The sequence below is a fragment of the Panthera uncia genome (genome assembly GCF_023721935.1).
Source record: "Panthera uncia isolate 11264 chromosome C1 unlocalized genomic scaffold, Puncia_PCG_1.0 HiC_scaffold_3, whole genome shotgun sequence".
Lineage (NCBI taxonomy): Eukaryota > Metazoa > Chordata > Mammalia > Carnivora > Felidae > Panthera > Panthera uncia.
The window spans coordinates 8086676-8101993 of record NW_026057584.1 but is presented as its reverse complement, the minus strand read 5'-3'; the positions used below and the strand labels follow the sequence as shown (position 1 = coordinate 8101993).

Here is a 15318-nt window from a genome sequence, read left to right as displayed (position 1 = left end):
TCTACTGAGCGATTCTGTTGGTTTAAGATGAGCTGCATATGAGGTAATAAAGCCATCTGGAGGGGTAGGGGGTGGGGAGACACAGGGTTTGTGGCCCATGTCCTCTGTCCAGAAGGTGTGTCTGCAGTTTTGGCATCTCTGGTCAGGCAGGGCTGGCTTCTCCACAGATCCCAGAGCAGATAGGCAGATAAGGTTGGGGAGGGAGAGTGGGGGAGAGAGAGAGAGAGAGAGAGAGAGAAAGAGAAAGAGAAATGGAATATGGTTTGGGGTTGGGGGACAGGAAGAAGGGAAAGGGATCTGAACAATGGGATTCTGGGTATTTGTGAGAGAAAGAGAAAAAGACTTGAAAAAAGGAGACAACAGACCCCACTCTCCCCTTAGGGGAGCCCATTCTCCCTGCCACGTAGTCAGCACAGCACCCCCAGCACTGAGAGAGTCTGATTGGGGAAGGGATGACCCCATTCTCCCTTCTCTGTCTTGTGCTTCTCCTGTGTCTGGGGTTTGTCCTCTGGATGCCTGTGTCCTCTTCAAAAGTCGTTTTGTGAGCCCCCACCCCTGTGGCCCTGAGGGCAAGATCAGTTGGAGGTGTCAGAGTGAATGCTCCCTGGTCCCCCTGTTGGGGACATCACTGAGGATGGGCTTACAGCCTCCTGCCAGCCACCATTTGCCCTTACTTGCTGAGGGCTGTACATCTGGCCTCCCCCAAGGTTATCCCTGTAGCCCCCTGACCCCACTGAGTGCCGGAGTGATTCCACTGGGGAGCAGAGTAGAAATCTCCGTTGAGCCCAGGCATCCCCGGAAACATGTCTCCAGATCCTGAGAGATTGAAAGAGCCACCAGAGCCTGCAGAGGAAGGGGGTATCTGGGAGCTGGTGTGGCTGTGGACCTCCTGGGTGACTGATGTGGGGGTCTTGACAGCATAGGTGTTGGCCTCCTCTTGGAACTTCCCAGTATTTTTCTCATACCGAATCCGCTTGTTGCCAAACCAGTTGGAGACCCGAGACACCTCCACACTTCTTGCCAAGCTCCTCCTCAGCCTCATCACTAGGCTCTGGGTTACTCAGATGCCAGTAGAAATACTCACTGAGACCTCGGTAGCCTGTGTGTTCAAGTTGCAGCCTTTTCTTCTGCCATCCATCCAAGAAGCGGGAACGTGGGGCCATGACAACCTCACAGGTGCTCTGCCTGAGTTGCATCTGGATGGCACGGAACTTTCCATGGATGACACGTGCTCCATCTCCTTGGGTGCCACAGGCCGAGTGCGGCTCTGTTCCCTCAGCAGGTTTGTGACGTGGTTGTGAACTCGATTCATGCCCGCCGCTCACGTTTCTCCAGCTCCCAATGGCAGATGTGGCAGATCTGAGCAGGTTTGCTGCCATAGCCCAAGTGTTGGATGGAGTTGTAGGGGGACACTGCTGCTGCTGAGCCCCCTCCTTTCTCAGGCCCAGCCACACCCATGCCAGAAGCGTGTTGTCTGGGCGCATCCAATGTGGGCCCACCGGCTCCTCTGGGAGCTTCGAATGCCGAGGCCGGTTTTCTCTTTGGTTCCACACAGGACACTAAAGAGCAGGCTTCATGTGGTGGCAGGTGAGGGCGTGTTTCTTGGCCTGGGCCTTGTCCAGGCTCTGGTCGGTTATGGTCATTATCTGCTGCAGAAAGTTCCTGATGTCTTGCTTCCATCGACCTCCCAGGACCCCCTCCCTCCCCGCACCAGGGTCTCTGCCACTAGGAGGCTCATCAGGGTCCCCAGGCTCCCCACCCACCAATCCCAGGCGCTCCCAGCCCCCACCTGGAGGGGGAGGCCCCAGCAGCTGCTCTTCCATAGTTGTGCGGGGGGGGGGGGGGCCTGGGGCCCCCCCCCTGCTCCTCCCCCCCCCCTGCCTGATTACTGCCCCCTCCCCCGTCTGATTACCGCCCCCCCCAAACTTGGTGGGCTCGCTGCTCCCTCTGCCCCAACCCTCTCCCATCTCTCCCCTCCTGGCTCTCCCGGAGGTTCACCCCAGCCCTGAAGGGAGACCTGGGGTACTGACTGGGCTCCCCACAGGAGACCCTGGCCCCTGGCGGCAGCAGAGAAAATGGAGTCATAGAAAGGAGGCCCAAAGTGGGGTGTGTGTGAGAGAGGGAGGAGGGAGAAGGGGGGAAGCAAGGGAGGAAACTGGAAGAGGGGCCCACCTCTTGGTATCTAGGACAGGGACTGGTTTCCAGAAAGTCCAAGCCTTGTTTAGAAGCTTGGAACTTTCAACCCTACCCCCCAACCTCGAGGGAGGGGAGAGGGGCTAGAGATTGTGATAATCACCAATGGCACCGTCATGCCTACATAATAAAACCTCCACGAGAACCCCTAAATGACAGGGTTTGGAGAGCTTCTGAGTAGGCCAACGCATCCATATGTCAGGAGGGTGGCACAGCCCAACTCCATGAGGACCGAGGCGTCTATGCTCAGGACTCATTGGAGTTTTTCTGATCTTTATGAGTTGTCCTAGCAAATTATTGAACCTGGGGTGGGTGGGAACCCCTGACTTTTAGCCAAGTTGGACAGACGTGTAGGTAACCTGGGGACCTAATACTTGCAGGTGGCTTCTGCAGTGGAGGCACTCTTGTGGGACTGAGCTCTTAAACCTGTGGAGTCTGGTGCTAACTCCAGGCAGTGTTAGAATAGGATTAATTGTTGGACACCCAGTTGGCGCTGGAGAGTTGAAGAAGTGAAGTTGGAAAAGATACCATGTATCTGCTGTCAGGAGGGGGGAAAATAGCCTCTCGCCCATTAAAAAATGGGCAAAGGATCCAAATAGATATTTTTCCAAGAGCTCTACAAAGGCCAATACATGTGAAAAGATGCTCGACATCGTTTACCGGGGGAATGCACATCAAAACCACAGTGAGATACCACTCCACACCCACTAAAATTGTTATAATCAAAAAGACCGAAAAAACAGTGTTGGTAAGAATGTGGAGAAACTGGAGCCCTCATACATTGCTAGTAGTAACGTAAAATGGTGCAGCCACTTTGGAAAACGGTCTGGTCGTCCCTCGAGAAGTTCAACATAGAGTTACCATTTGACCCAGCAATTTCACTCCTAGGTATGTACCGAGAGAATGGGAATCATGTCCACACAGAAGCCTAACACAGATATAAGCCATTCTTTCTGTGGGGGAGGGTGGTGGTCAGACACAGGTCAGGTCGAGTCCTAACTGGGTATTCTTACAAGCCTCTTTTTGATCACTCTTGGAGGGCAATCTTTTCTCCCCTCCTTGCACATTTTCGGAGAGTTGGAAGAAGCCTTATTGTAAGCCCCAAGGAGTACCATCGAACACGAATCTATAATTAATCTACCTCTACAGCAGGGCCTCTGGGTATGGGGCCTGCAGAGTGACTATGATCCTATGAAATCAATAAGTATGGCTACAGGCATGTGCACTTCTCACTGGTCAAGCATCCCAAAGAGACAGGAGGGTGGTGATCAGTCATTCTCTGCCCTGAAGAATGAGTCCATGGCCTCCACATTGCAAAGTAAGTTTTTTAGCAAGTGCTCTAACACAGGAATGGCAGATCATAGGTGGCTGTCCGACCGTTTGGGCTTTCCTCTGCGAGGGAGCTGGGAGAGGATTAAGTTCCATGCATGAGATACTTATTCAGAAACAGTAGTCAGTCCTGACATTCCGTGACCTCATAAAAATGCTAACACCCTTTTTCTCATCCATATATGACCTTTGGAAAAATTAACCCGGCCTCAGCCATAATTTATATGGGCAAATAATACTCCACTTATACTTCAACATTGTCATCGAGAAACTTCCTTATCTTTGTCACTGAATGACACTCTAAAGTTTATCTGTCACTGAAGGTTTCTTTTTATGGCTCTTAGAAGATACATGGCCCTCCAACACGAACAGAAGAGTCAGAGCGCTACACAACAAAACAGCCAATTTCACCAAGAGTATGCTTGCTCCCTTTGCAGCCTGATGCTCAGTAAATATTTTTGGAACTGCGTCTTCCTCAGTGGGAAATGCCTGAAGTCACGTCTGGGAGTTAACAACTGGGACCACTTTCAAAGCTCAGGGATTGTAAGGCCTGGTAGTGGCCACTGCCCTGTCCCTACCTGCCTCCCACCCCTGCCATTTATGCCCAACTCTTCCAGCCCAGACCTTCTCCTCCCCAGGAGGAGACCTGGGGGGAGTTGTGTCTCTTTAGTTTTCCAGATGTGCTTCAGAATCATTTGGGCACTTTTCCTAAAAATTTCCATTGATATTTTGATTGACATTATACAGTCAATTTGAAAAGATTCAAATCATTACAACATTGAGTTTTACCATGAACATGGCATGCATTTTTACTTTCTTGTTTTGTAACTCTCAGTGTTTATATAGTTTCTGCACATTTATTGTTAAACTAATTTTAGGGTATATTATTACAGTTGCTATAGTGTATGTACTTTTACTGTTCCCCCACCCTTTTGCCTTCTGATTATTAGTATAGAGGAAAGGAATTGATTTGTGAATTATTTGGTATCCATTCACTTTAAGTAAACTATTATTAGTCCTAAGAATTTTTCATCTGGTAATTTTAGGAATAAAATCACATTATCAACAAATGATCATTCTATCTCCGGCCTTTCCCTTCCTCTAGCTGAACCTCTTTTTCAGCTGTTTCTTATTGTGTTCAGCAGAGCAGATCCTTTCTTAAATAAACCTTTCGTTAGGGAAGACATTTAGGACTCTACAGAATATTTAAAGAACAAAACCATGGAAGTGACATATCTCAATTTCTGGGATGCTGCCAATGCAGTACTTAGAGGAGATTTATTGCTCCCAGGGCTTATATTATGGAGAGAAAAAGAAACAATAAATCAAGTCCATACCTGATGAACTTTGTTCCCTTTAAGTTACAAACCAAGAGAAAGGAGAAAAAGGAAGTAATAAATTTAAACAAAATGGAGGAAGAAGAGAGAGAATTGATAAACTTAATCAATAGCACGTGGAAGGAAATGACCCTTCTGCAGAGCGGGGCAAAGTGGGACAGGATGGAGGAAGGGGCCTGGCTTCTCCAGGCAGTCCACTCTTCCTTCCCATCAGATTCCTGGGGGCAAGTGGGCTTGGGGAAGGGGGTTCAGTTAGCCCTGTGGCCACCCACTGGCCGTGGATCCTGACGGGAGTTCTCGCCCTAATCAGTATCAGAAGTACTTGGGGTGGAATAGAGAATGCTCAAAATCAGGAAAGCGCCCAGCAGACCCTGCAGCCAGGGAGAGGGAGGCACACAACTTGAGGCAAGTGCACCCTATCGTGGGCCTTACACCCCTTCTTCATAAATCCATGTGGTCCTACGCCGCTTAAGGGTCCTCCTTTTCCTCTGTCTTATCTTGTTTTTAATTTTAAGAAGAAATTGAATTTCATCTTGAGTGAGAAAAGGACAAGTTCTTGGTTTTGCCTGCCCTCAGGACAGAGCATTTGGGGATCGGATACCACAGGCTGGGTGAAGTCACCCCAGTCACAGGTGACAAATGCGGGCACAGAGCGGGGAGACTGGCTATGCTGGGCTCACAAATTCTTTTTGGGCTGGTTCTTTAGAGGATTTAATACCATGGTTATTTGAAGGGAAAGTTCCTTTATAGACAGTCTTAAAAAAATTAATAAGCCATTAGCCAAATTCTAAGAAGGAGCGAATGCAAATTAATATACTCTGGAAAAAAGCATGAACTAATATGAAACATGTTTTACAAGCAAAATGAGGGGATCAGATTCTCAGCAGTCTGCTTGGATGTTTTTGTAACAAAATAGAAATTAATATCTTCCCAGGGGCTCATCATCTATTCCCTTCAACTCAATGTAATAAGCAGCATTTTTTTTTTTTTTAATAGAGAAGAAAAAGCTCCCAGCTGCTTTTTTGAACAAGCCGAAACAGAAGGACATCTTAGAGTCGATCTGGATCTGTTGAGAGTCACTGGGTGGCCCCTTTGTTTTGCAATGGAAGGAGAGTGGGCTCTCATTTTCCAGGTGGGGGTCAGTGAAGAACAGGCTTAGCAGGTGCTGGCCTCCCTGGCGTGCAGAGTTCTGGCACACGCAAACCAAGAGCCTCCGGGGAGGAAAGAACTGAGACCCGAGCCCCTTCTCCCTGAGATTCGAAGCTAGGCAGGCCCGTGGGGTCATCTAGCGGACTCTGGCCAAGGTTGCTATGCTGACAGGGCCGTGCTGCTCTGTGCACAGTGTGGGCTGAGGCTGGCAGTCCCCCACTCAGCCACCCTGCTGGCATGGCGGTTTGGGCAGAGTCCCAAGCTCATGAAGATGACCTAAACAAACTGAGGCCTTGGAGCTCAGACGAGGGTCAGGATAAGCAGGGGCATCACTGCAGCGGTCCAAAGCATCCTGCAGATTTGGGGACCCTTTGTTAGCAGTGACAGTGGGTGGTAGCATCAGAGGCAAAGACGGCAGTAATTCTCTGCCTGGTATCAGATATGTGTTGGGGAGGCCTCAAGATGGACATACTGAACTTCCTGCTAATAAAAGCTGTAGACATGTAACTAGAAATTCAGTAGAGATGTGACTCCCTTTTTATCCTAAGCTGTTGAAGCAGGTCTTGCTGTTCCTCTCCATGCGTTTAGCACCGTATATTGATTTTTAGTATTTGACAAAATCAAGTTCGTTTGTGCAGCTTTAAGAAAGGAAGCAGATACCACAAACACATCTAAGTTTCCAAGTTTCAGAACAGGACAACATTTTCCCTAATGGTCACATAGATCTTCCAGTTGGCTTTACTTAAGGGAATGCTAGCTGCTGTAACAAAGAAACATGATATATGGGGCTCAAACATGATGGAAAGTCCAAAGTGGGTGTTATGCTTGGCAGGCTGTCTCTCCTCTAGGCACTGATTCTTGGGCCCAGGACCCTGCCGTCTTATGGCCTTGCTGTCTTCAACATGTCACTTCCAGGGTCGCCATGCTTGTCCTCATCAAGCTGACTGGGGGGGTGAAGAGCACAGAGGATCACAGGAGATTTCCATGGGCCAGCCTGGAAGTGGCACATGTCACTGCTGCCCACATTCCTTTGGTCTGAACTGTCACATGGCCACACCTAACTGCAAAGGAGGCTGGGAAGTGAAGTCCAGATGAGGTGGAAATCATCTAGTGAACAGATAACAGTTTGTGTCCCAGACAGGACACAGATTATTACAAGAGACCCAGAGTGCCCCTCGCAAAAGTTAGATTGGAGATGCCAAGTTCAATGTGAAAATGTCCAAGTCCTTGGAACACGTGGGGGTTTGTTTGCTTTTGTTTTTGTTTTCGATGACCGAATACGTGAACAGTACGTTTCTCTTGTAGGGAAATGAGTTTATGTTGTGATCCTTGAACCAAACTCACTAGCAGTATGAAAGCTTGCTCCCTCATGCCCTGCCTTGACAGCCTTTCATCTTAGTTGTCCTGAGAGCTGAGGTCAAAGAGCATGAGCTTCAACACTCAGCTCTGAACAGTGGCTCAGAGCTTTGGGCCCTCGAGATGTACGGGGCATCGACGGCCATGCTGACAGATGCCGGTGGTAGGTACAAGTGGGGAGGCCGTCACACACCCTGCAGGAGCTGAATGGGGTTGTCCAGGAGCTCATGTGTGACTACCTCTGTGGCCTCCCAGAAAACGGCCGCAGGGAACTGTGCAAAGGGAGAGGGTCCTTGGGAGTAAATGGGGGTTGTCCCCATGGTAGCACAGGTTACTTCCATGCCTGTGATGAGGGCTGGTGGGACTGGGAAGCTTGGGCCACACAAAATCCAGAGCTCATTTGTCTTTCAGGTGATACTGTGGTCCCTTCAAGGCATTTATCACCTGATGAAGCTGCCTCCGGGCCTTTGCATTTTCTCCTGACAAATGCCCGTGTCCCCTCAGCCCTTGGATCAACAAGGCTGTGGCTGTCAGCCCAACAGGAAGTCCTGTCTCTGTTTCCATCTTTGCTGCGTGTTCCACCCAGTGGGCACTTGGGGGTGGGTGCCGCTTAGCTTCTGTGTGATGCTCTGGGCTGCACCCCTCCCCGCGCCAGGCACCGTGCTGGGCACTCCGTGCACCCCACGCCCCAGTCCTTGTGACCTGCTGCAGGAAATGTTCTGTAGCAGACTCTTCTGGTTCTAGAAACAAGAGGCTCACCCCAGCTCCTCGAGCAGTGGGTGTTCATTGAGGGATCCAGAAACCCCCAGGCACTCTGTCTTCTGGGGTATTTTCTTAATGGATATTTTGTGCTATTTTACTGAACGTGCTGGATGGTAAAAGGTGTTTACCTCACAGGAATGCAAACTGACTCAATATTTGTATTGTCTTAAAAATCTTTGGGGCGCCTGGGTGGCGCAGTCGGTTAAGCGTCCGACTTCAGCCAGGTCACGATCTCGCGGTCCGTGAGTTCGAGCCCCGCGTCAGGCTCTGGGCTGACGGCTCGGAGCCTGGAGCCTGTTTCCGATTCTGTGTCTCCCTCTCTCTCTGCCCCTCCCCCGTTCATGCTCTGTCTCTCTCTGTCCCAAAAATAAAAAATAAAAAACGTTGAAAAAAAAAAAAATCTTCTAGGTGTCCATCATCGGGAACTTCCCCTGTATACCTCTCTTGACAGCCTGCAGCCTCCTGGACATTTGGAGAGGCGCTCCCAACACACCCTGATTCCATTTTGGGGGTCTTTTCTGTGCCTCCTCCAAACTCCTCCTCCACATCGTGCCGAGAAGTTTAATTTCCTCTCTCACTGGGGTCCGGGCCTCCTCAGGCAGCCCCAACCCCAATAATACTCTGCTAAACAGAGTATCTGCTGAGCACACACGTTGGAAGGGGACTGAAGAACTACCAGAGGTGTCTCTTTCTTCCCTGATTTTCTTTATCCCTTCCCCACAAGCCCCCACGAGGGGAGGAGAGCTGTGTAAAGGTTTCTTTCCCCACCGACATGAGTGGGCTGCCTCCTCCATCCCCTCCCCTCCCGGGCAAACATGGCTGCAGCCTCCTGTTTTCATTTATAATCAGATGGAGAGGTGCCCCCCAACATTCTAACACAGAGACCGTTGTGTCCCCGCACCCTGGAGATGAGCTGTGGATTTAAGGTAGCTCTAGGACCAGGTATTCTGTCATCTGATAAAAAGATGGTCTAAGGGGCACCCGGGAGGCTCAGTCGGTTAAGCGTCCAACTTAAGCTCAGGTCATGATCTCCTGGTTGGTGAGTTCAAGCCCCGTGTGAGGCTGTATGCTGACAGCTCAGAGCCTGGAGCCTGCTCTGGATTCTGTGTCTCCCTCTCTCTCTCTACCCCTCCCCTGCTTGAGCTCTGTTGCTCCCTCCCCAAAATAAATTAAACATTAAAAAAAAAAAAAAAAAGATCTAAGGGGCACCTGGGTGGCTCAGTTAGTTAAGCATCCAACTTCAGCTCAGCTCATGGTCTCACGGTCTGTGAGTACGAGCCCCGCGTCAGGCTCTGTGCTGACAGCTTAGAGCCTGGAGCCTGTTTCAGATTCTGTGTCTCCCTCTCTCTCTGCCCTTCCCCCACTCACGCTCTGTCTCTCTCCCTCTCTCAAAAATGGATAAACATTAAAAAGAAATTAAAAGATGATCTGGGGCTTCCCTGCCAGGTTTCACCACTGCCCACTGAGACCCAGCTGCTGTGATTAAAGCTGCTTCTTTATCCCAGTTTAGGTTTCTTTTTTTTTCTTTTTCTTTTTATTTTAATGTTCATTCATTTTTGAAAGACAGAGTATGAGCAGGGAAGGCAGAGAGAGGGAGATACAGAATCCGAAACGGGCTCCAGGCCCTGAGCTGTCAGCACAGAGCCCCCACATGGGCTTGAACTCACCAACCTAGAGATCATGACTTGAGCCCAAGTTGGACGCTCAACCTACTGAGTCACCCAGGTGCCTCTCCCAATTTAGGTTTCTGAAAGGGAATCTGATTGGCCTCATTCGTTTCCACTCACTTTTCATGCCAGACATTCATAGGTCAGATGCCTACCCTGGCCCATCAGCTGTGGTCAGGGCAGTACAGAGTACCACTGCCTTAGGAGGGACAGAAGGGACCGAGGGAGCGGGTATTTCCTGCTGCTGCTGGGATAGACCATGTGGTATAGTCCCCTGTTTTGCCCAAAGTCATACAGCTAAATGTCAGAGGCAAGGTACAGAGCTGTTCATGCCAAAGCCACTTAACCATCACCCCTTTGTTCTACATTCACCTGTCAAAGGTAGAGGTGGGAGACACAGGATGATGGGAAGGAGTTCCTTGGCCAGGACTAAAATATAGCAAGTATGGTGGAAATAAAGTGATCACTCCTGTAGTAGATACATTTACAATCCTCCTATCAAGAACAGTTATCAAGCCCTTACACACACAAAAAACCTCACACTGCAGGATAATAGCAAGAAAAGAAGCCAATAAATCATTACCCCAATTTTTGAAAAATGGCGTGAATTGCATATTAAAAAGTCAAGGGAATGGAGTGAGGTCATCTTCAAATGGCAGAAGGCCCCTCAAATTAGAGCCAGCTGTGCTCAGGCTCCACACCTGGCTGCACACACGGGCCAGTCCGCGTGACAGACGAGTTCGGAATGGAATAGAAACCATCCCGGGAACCCGTAGGAAATGCAAGTCCCTCGCCAGGTAGGAGCAGAAGTAGGAACGCGAGGATATTAGCAGCCATTTCGACTCTCCACACAGTTCAACACTTCAGAGAAATCCTCCAGGGTTTTTAAAGCTTTCCATCCTTGTGTTTTATTTTATGGATTTTAAGAACTGCCTTCTCCCACCCAGTCTCTTTCTCCTCCTTGGGCCTCATGATTACTTCCTGTTGCAGGCACCTGCAAAATAGCCCCAGTTTCCCCTGATTAAGACCTCTCTTTGTCCTAAGTCCCTCTGGCAAGCTTGTACCCAGGGCATCCTCTTTGAAGGATTGTTCATGGAAGGATTAAATGATTCCAACCAAGACTACCCGGGTTTAGATCCTGATTCTAATTTTTGCCAGCCTAGTGAGCTAGCATCTGTGCCTTGGTTTTCTCGTCTATAAAATGGGGATAAGTATAGTAATCACCTAATAAGGATTGTTGTGGGGATTATATGAGATGATTTATGTTAATTATTGGAAGAGTGCCCAGCACATAGTAACTGCCCTGTAAATATTAGCTATTTTTACTGTAAAGTAGAAGATGGGAGAGGAGTTAAATGACATTTTTTGGGATAACAAACCTTAGCAATTTTGGCCATTCCAGAGAAAGTCACAGAAAGGAATGCCATGGGATTGCCTGGTCTGGGGCTTAGGATATCCACGCTGGCATCCCCTTGTGGGTCTTAGTCCTCTCCAAACATTATGGCTGAGAGCAATTCTATGAATTGTTGTCTTTCTACCACTGCAATGGTACATTTTTCAGTGCTTTTCCATACATTTGTCATGGGCACTTGTTTATGGCCATCCAATGTCCATTTCCCTTGATCTCTTTGGGGGAAAACACCCCTGTCCCACTGGGTGCAGTCTTTGGGAAGCAGTAAATCAGAAAGTTCTCAACCTGATTGCTGGGGAAACCAAAGAGGTCTTCATATCCCATCACAGAACTCAGACTGCCCATGACTCCTTGGGTCATAGGACCTATGCTCCATCCATCAGACTCTCGTGGGACTCTGAGATACGAGGACAAGTAGAGGGACACAGGACAGAAAAGAATCAATGTTGGCTCATTGCAGGTGCAGTGCCACCCTGTCCCCTGCTGTTTTCGAGCTTGTTTCTTTTGCTTTTCCATCAGCCTTCTGAGTTATCTGATAGCCTTCCTACATACTTTCTTCTGTCCAGACACACAGACTCCCTTGTTTGCAACCAGAGACCTCCAACATTCATTTGCTGAATTTCACCCGCTGAGAGCTGTTCGGTTTCACAACTCTGACAGATTAAAGGTATGAAGGCCACTATTGGTTTCAAAATAGCTCCTGACCTACGAATTGGAATCCAGATGAAAGGTTGGTGGAATGAGGAAAAGGTCACAGAACTTATGTTTGTATTCTGATTCTTCTTCATCTCAGAATGCATAGAAGTGATCTCTCGGGCCTGCTTTCTCTCTACAAACCTTCCACGTATCACATAATCCTGGTTAGGAATCATTGGACCTGTCAGGCAGAGTGTGGAAAACTGGCCCACGGAACAGGAATCAAATGTGTAACCTTGCTTACCAACACCAGAATCTCCTTAACACCCAGCTTTCTTCTTCTTTGCAAACTCACTCCCCTCTTTCCACTCCAGGCCTGCGCTCTTACATGCTCATCTCATGGTCTCCAGCCTCTGGTCTTCACCCCTAGCAAATCCATCATGCTTATGGCAGTTGGAACCATCTGAGCATCGAAGACTCATGATGGCTGGAGCTGGAGGAGATCTTGAAAAGCAGGCAGAAAAAACTTTTATGTGGAAGAGGGGGACATTGAGGGTCTTTAATACTAAATGCTTTGCAGAGTTGGGGTTAGAGCCCAGGACCCCAGACCTTCCTTATTCAGCACTCCTGTTATGCCACGTGGACACTCATGAACCAGGAGCTAAAGTTGTTGAAGAAGTTAGTTGGTGTTGGTGGTAATCAAATCATTGTTTCCAATCTTACATCCGTGCTCTTGCTTTGAGATGCTGAGTTGCTTTCCACTGGAGTAAGCAAAGTGAATTTCTCTGCTCTGTGAATGTTGGGCTGGGCAAAGGGACCTGCTCAGATAATTCAATTGGAATCTGAGCAGAAATGACAGATATTCCAGTTCCAAAGAGGATGTGTGATGCTACCCACCTCTCTTGCACTTCCTGCTGTTCACCATGGGAAGAACACACTTCAGGTGGCCATAGGCCCCAGAATGAGAAACACGGAGGGACACTAAATGGAACCCAGAGCCTGAAGTAGAGCTGTTTCAGCCAACCTGCAGATCTATGAATGTGAAATAGTTGATTGCTGCTCTAAGCCACTTGGGTTTCTGAGTTCATTTGTTACCCAGTACAACTCATCGGGAACCTGCCTGATACATTGTTCTCAAGCTCAAGGATAAGCAGAGTGTGAAGAGCAGAGTTCATGGCTCCAGACATCCTGCAAGCTGTTGCCCAAATAGACTTCTTAAGTTACTCCTGTTCCCCAGTGCCTGATAATTAAGTCCATTCGCCTTGGCTCAGCATTGAAGCTTCTTCCCACCTGAACTGCAACCAGTACTTCAGCCCCATCTTCCTCTTCTTCCCTCTACTAACCTTCCATTCCACACGCACCCCATGTACATTCGTATGCCCAACTCCTCTGTCCCACCTAATTAAGTCCTAAACTTCATGAAGACAGCCAACCCAGGACCATTGACCCCTCCTCTCTCCCAACACAGATCATTAGAGACAGAGCTCAGCGATGCTCCCCCACTCTCCCTGACTCTCCCTCACCCCGGTGCCCCACCCTGGTACCCTATCCTGTGTCTTCCCTCCCTCTGTGTTAGAAGTAATGTCGGCACAGCCCTACCTGCTCCTAACCTAGACTCTTTGACATGCAGTCCTGACAACCCTGTGTCACCCCAAGCCTCCTCTGGGCACTTTCCATGGTCCATCCTCATGCGAACAGGACCCAGGTGCCTCCTGATACAGAGAAGAGGATGTTGGAAGCCAAGGGAAAAAGACCTCACAGGGTGACTGAGACAAAGAGAAGAGACCAGGCAGCCTTGGGGCTTTGGCAAGACTGACTTGGATGCCAGGCTGAGTCTGTTAACTGAACCTGAGAACCTGCTGAAGAAGGCCTGGTAAAGCCCTGGTAAACTTGATACCTGGGATGGCCTGAAGCTCAGGAAGGCCCTTCCGTCCCTGGAAGGTGGACCTCAAGAAGTCAGTCCTTTGAACACAAAGGATGGGGGAGACAGAACCTGCCAGATCACAGCAAAAGAAAGCAGCCACCTGTTTTTTGTTTTGTTTTTTGTTTTTTTGCCCAATGGTTCGCTGAACGTATTTTACCAAACGACATTTTTCCTAACTGGCAAGAGTGGTCTACAAGTGGATCACTGAAATCATGGAGGGAGTCCTTTGGAGGCCAGTGCGGTTCCTGCTGCCCTGACTCAGAACATCAAATACACCACCGGAAAACCTGAACACGCAAGACCACAGTCTCCAGTTTAGTTGAGAGAACCTGCAGCCCGTGGGGCCCAAAGCCAGAGAATGTGCCGGAGGGGAGTTTTATTGCAGGGGCCTGAATTTAACCAGCTGGAGCTCTTTTTAAACAATCATCCTATTCATATATTTAAAATAAATTGTGCATCTTTTAGCAAGCAGTCAGCGTTTCATTATGAAGATGGAAGAAGGAACAGAGTGTTCTTGGCTGGGTTGGTCCCAGAGTCCCAGGCTCCTTTTCAGGACTTCTCAGCATGTGGTAAAGACATTTATTAAGGTGAATGTGTTTCAGGCCTGACAGATTGGAGGCCCACATACCTACACGGCAAGCATCTGCCAGCCAACAGAGTGGTACACAGTGAACCCTTTCCGAAGTGATGTCACATCTCCTGACGTTCTACCAGACTCCTGGAGGGAGCGACCAACTTAGAGACAAAAGGGAGGTTTTAGAATGCTCAATGGATTTACCAAAATCTCTTGGTAAGAGATACAAAAATACCGCCCAGAGCTACAACAATTAAAATAGCGTGAAATGAGGGCACCTGGGTGGCTCGGTTGGTTAAGTGGCCGACTCTTGACCTTGGCTCAGGTCGTGGTCTCGTGCTTTGTGAGACTGAGTGCCGAGTGGGGCTCTGTGCTGACAGCACGGAGCCTGTTTGGGATCCTCTCTCTCTCTCCTCCTCTCTGAGTCCCTCCTCCACTCTCATGCACTGCACGCACACTCCCTCTCAAAATAAATACACTTTAAAAAATAAATAAAAAAAAATTAAATAGTGTCAAAGGGTTAAAAAAGAATTTCTCAAAAATAGACTTTGGGATGTATGGGAAGTCAACATATATTAAAGGAGGGAAAAAAGAAGCTCATTCCTTGAAAAGATCAACAAACGATGAAACCTTCTGGCAAGTTTTACGAAGAAAAAGTACATATAATGAGGCATGAATATGGAAGAATAACCCTTGAGTCAGCCCCTGATACCAAAACCTGACAAATCAGCACAAAAAGATAATACGGATCAATCTCTCTTTTGAATATTGATATAAAATATTAAATAAAATATTAGAAAATCTGATTCATCAGCATATCAAGCCAGTTTTATTACAGGAGTGCAACAGTAGTTACAATTTTGGGAAATTTGGTCTTGTAGTTTATTACATTAATAGGATAAAAGTAAAAAAAAAACCTTATACATAATTATCTTCAGTGCCTCTCAAACTTTAATACACGCAAGATTTACCTGAAGCTC

The 15318-nt window shown here is 48.4% G+C and overlaps 1 pseudogene; it reads right to left on the bottom strand.

The window, feature by feature from the left end:
- Nucleotides 1-540: 540 nt before the first annotated feature.
- Nucleotides 541-1830, bottom strand: LOC125911073 (pre-B-cell leukemia transcription factor 2-like; annotated as a pseudogene).
- Between the last annotated feature and the right edge of the window lie 13488 nt (nt 1831-15318).